Raw genomic sequence first — 4,659 nt, forward strand, 5'->3', positions numbered from 1 at the left:
TGAAAGGGTAGCGTGGGTGTGTATCCGGGTTACGCAAAGGGGCGGGGCGAGAGTAAGGGGCGGGGCGAGCCTGAGGGCGGGGCGGCTGGCTACGTGCTCCGAGGGGTGTTGGACTGGCTGCCTCCTTTCTCCGGGATGGCGCAGTATTTGGGTTTTCAAAATCGCTCCTGGGTATGGGAAGCTGCTTTGCACGCAAGGAAGACCACCGACCGCCTTGTGCAAATTTCATCTCCCTCTGAACGCCAGTGGATGGCTGAACTAAAGGAACACAGGAAAATAAAAGTCATTTTAAGAGAGATCTGCAGGGTTTTTCATCAGCGCTTGTGTTTTTTAATCTGCTCCCTGCACTCTTCTTGCAGGCATAGCCATAGGTGAGCGAGGAGGAATTTTACTTGCCTCCTTATTCTGTTAGCATCTCTTGTAATCTAAATGCTTATGCATTTATATCGGTATGTATACCAGATAGAGACATTATGCCTTACCTCTCTACCTGATAGTAGTATAAACCATCCTCTATGTCAGTGATTTTTCAACCTTTTTCATCTCAGGGCACACATAAACTAATAACTAAAATTCTGCGGCACACCAAAAGGTATATTTTTTGCAGATCTGAAAAAAAAAAAAGATATAATTTAGATTCATTCACACCGGGCAGCGTTGTGTTAGCTGTAGTCATTTTTTTTTTTTTTATTTGACAATCTAAGCCTTAGATTCTAAGGGAAAAGAGGTGAGTGCCCCTGACTAAATAGTTTAGAAATGTTTTAGAAATTCCTGTGGCACACCAGTACGCCTCCTGGGCACACTGGTTGAAAATTGCTGCTGTATGTAGCTGAAAAACATACCTTGTTCTTGGGCTTTCGTAATGAAAAAATACTTCATCCTTCTCTCACTTTCAAGGACATTTATTTATACTTTCCTCCCAGAGGTTGAGGAGGCAGAGAAATTGCCTGAGCAAGTCCACTTGATATAAAGTTCATCCCAGGATGGTCAGTCAAGATAGGATATACAATCTGTGAGTCATCGTAAGCCCTCCAAATGTACTTACAGAAGCATTTAATAGAAATAACTGCCTTCTACTATGCCGCTGATCTTAGCAAGAATAGTGAATATTTAAATTTTAATTAGTGTTATAATTAGTATTGATAAGTTTATCATCCATCTCAAAAGTGAATATTAAGATGTGCAGTATCATTCTTAAATGTTAGAATATTTACATAAAATGAACTTAAAATGCAGCCTATTTTACTGTTCAAGGTCAAAAGTCATTGGTTTTAAGTGGGCTTTACTATTAAGGACCTTAAAAACTGCAGGTTTGGATTCCGAACATCCATTGCTAGGCGAGTCATTAGAGACAGCCTGACCTTTACCACTTAGAGTTCAGGGCATCTGTATAATTTGCATATGGATAGACGGAAACAATAAACAAAGACTATTGATGGCTTGGTTTCCCTGCCAGCAATCTGTAACAAGCTTAAAAATAATCACAGCACAAAATCAAGTACAAATACAAATCAGTGAAAGAACAGTTCCTGGAGCGTTGGCAGCAGCAGATGTAAAGGAACTGGCACTGTCCTTGTTAGCTTTTGGGAGCAGCTTCAAAATTAGACAAAGCTCCTTTCAGTAGAAATCTGAAAGTGGAGGTCACCAAATCCAAGGATAAATATAAAGATTAAGGGATAAAATATATAAGGTGCCAATTCAACAGAACCCCCTGAAACTGCACTGTGAGATCGACAAAGTGTGTGAGTTGGGTGGTAGTTATGAAAATATTCAAAGCATCATTGGAAACCTGGTTAAGGTTTGTAAAAATAAACTGAACATTGTTTTCCAAGGATATTGGAAAGGAATATCGAGCCGTGGTCACTGTGACACTATGCAAAGCATCGGTGAGACAATTATAGAGATACTAAGAGCTCTGGAGCATTTTTTGCTAGGAGAAAGGGATTTAAGAATTAAGGGAGAAGATGCCAAGGCATGTGAAAAGAATGCGACTGAGTTTAAAGGTCAGGGTTTCAAGAGGTGACAACCGATGAAAGATAACATGTAATCATTAGCAACTTCATGCCAAAAAGAAAAATATTAGTTCATTACATGGGGGACAGTAATGCTGTCTTAAAACCTTTATAGGAATTTGAAGGAAACTTGCATTTCCAGTAACACGTTGTTAGAACCTTTAGAAATGCGTTCATACGAATGAAAATTATATGAAAGTAAATGTAAAATAATTCGCCAATTTGAGGTTCATGCACTGAGGCAAACTGGTCTTCCAAAAATAACCTTTTCTCCAGTTGTTGAGGAAGATGCGGACTACCTAACATTTCTTCTGTGTAAATACTAATAGCAACAAAAATTGACAGTAGAAATGTTTTGTTGTGGTGGTTGTTAATCTCACCCAAGGATGTGTTTTCCCATAGATTTTTTTTTTTTTTTTAGAGAGATAGTGGAAGTGAGGAAGGTGAGGAGAGAGAGAGAGAGAGAGAGAGAGAGAGAGAGAGAGAGAGTGTGTCCTATGGGTTGCCTCCTCACCCGCTTGGACTGAAGCCAGGGATCAAACCTGCAACCCAGGTATGTGCCCTTGACCATTAATCAAACCTGCTACCCTTTGGTGCAAGGGCCGATGCTCCAACCTCTGAGAACACTGGCCAGGGCTATAGTAGGAACTTCTTTAATCACCTTCCAATTAATCGGCTTGCTAAATGCTGCTCCCCACCACCTGTGTGGTCACACCTAGTAACGTTTAGTGCTCTTGGGGCACCTGCCCCCTTTCACTCCTACTAGTAGAACTTTATATACTTCTTCAGTTAGTTTTTCAACCCCATTTTGACATTGTGGCTATTATTATAAACTAGGGGCTCAGTGTACGAATTCATGCACCTTGAAAGGAACTGTGGGCTGCAAGGCTGTGGTGGGCACAGGGGGTCTCAGCCCATCCTCTGCGCCCCCGCCAGGCCCCTCCCGCAGCGGTTCCTGGTCCCCTATCTGCCAGCAGCCCCACTCCTGCTGCTGCTGCTCCCACATACTGATGGCGCTGGCATCACTGGCACCTGCTGAGGGTGTGGAGCAATTGGGTCCGGTGCCAGCTGCGGGTGTGAACAGCGGCTGCTGCCCAGATTGTCCCTCAGGAGCAGGGGGAGGTGGAGAATCCCTCAGGGGGGATTGGGACCAGCAGCCACCACTGGCACTCGCTGACACTACTGAGTGATCAGGACTGGTGCCAGGCACCAGCAGTGGGTGTGAGCGGCAGCTCCAGCGCTGGCAGCGGGTGTGAGTAGGGCCGTCACCGGCAGCGGGTGCAAGAGGCGGCTGCCAGCCCTGATTGCCCCTCAGGAGCAGGTGGAGGTGGAGCAGCCCTGAGGGAAATCGGGACTGGCAGCTGCTCTTGTACCCGCTGATGGCACTGAGTGATCAGGGCCGACGCTGGGCACCGGCAGTGGGTGCAAGCAGTGGCTCCCTCACCGGCAGCAGGTGTGAGTGCGGCCAGCACCGGCAGCAGGTGCGAGCACTGCAGGGGACCAAGGCACTACGGAGCAAAGGATTTTCAATAACTACCAGAAGCTTGTGCTAATGACAGTGACCAGCGCCCTGCCTTGGTCTGGCACCCCCCTCACCTGCTCCACCATCCTGCTGTGGCTGAAGCCTGCCATGTTCCACGCTCTGCCACCTGCTGCCAAAACCCACCATGTTCTGCGCATGCCCCCTGGTGGTCAGCGCATGTCATAGCGATCGGTTGTTTGGTTTTTGGTTGTTCCACCGTTCGGCCTATTTGCATATTAGCCTTTTATTATATAGGATACATATAAATTAAATATTATGTAAAACAGGCAAATGTTAATGTAAATATACAGCTGAAAGCTCTGGATGACTTGATATAGGTGAGTTGCTTAAAAACAAAAATATCCATTAAATTAGATTTGGAGCAAAAACTGTAGTTGATTGTGAAGAAAAGAATCAAAAGTTTAAACAGATGCTGAAAGTAGATTGCTTAATTTACAAGAACCTAAGGTGGTCATCCTAGATGATGTATTACTCCAAAGGTTGAAATAAGTGAATAGATAAAAGATAAAGAAGGTGTGGTATACACACAACGGGATATTACTCAGCCATAAAATAGATTGAAATCTTGCTTTTTGTGACAACATGTATGGACCTTGAGGTCATTATGCTAAGTTAAATAAGTGAGACAGAGAAGGACAAATACCATATGATCTCACTTATAAGTGTAAACTAGAAAAACAAAATAAATGAATAAAATAAAACAGATACAGAGCCACTGATATAGAGAACAAGCTGTTGTTTGTCAAGGATGGTGAATGGGAAAAAAACATTTTTTAAGTCACAGGTTATATAATCCCATATAATAAAAGGCTCATATGCAAATTGACTGAACGGCTGAACAACCTGTCCCTATGATGCGCACTGACCACCATGGGGCAGATGCTCAACACAGGAGCTGCCCCCTGGTGGTCAGTGCACTGCCACAGGGTGAGTGCCACTCAGCCAGAAGCCCTGAGCTGGGCTCACAGCTGGCGAGCACAGCGGAGTTGGCAGGAGCCTCTCCCACCTCTGCGGCAGCGCTAAGGATGTCCAATTGACAGCTTGGGCCCACCCCCACCTAAGCTGTCAGTCGAACATCCCCTGAGGGCTCCCAGACTGCGAGAG

This window comes from Cnephaeus nilssonii (genome assembly GCF_951640355.1).
Source record: "Cnephaeus nilssonii genome assembly, chromosome: 18".
NCBI classification, from domain to species: Eukaryota; Metazoa; Chordata; class Mammalia; order Chiroptera; family Vespertilionidae; genus Cnephaeus; species Cnephaeus nilssonii.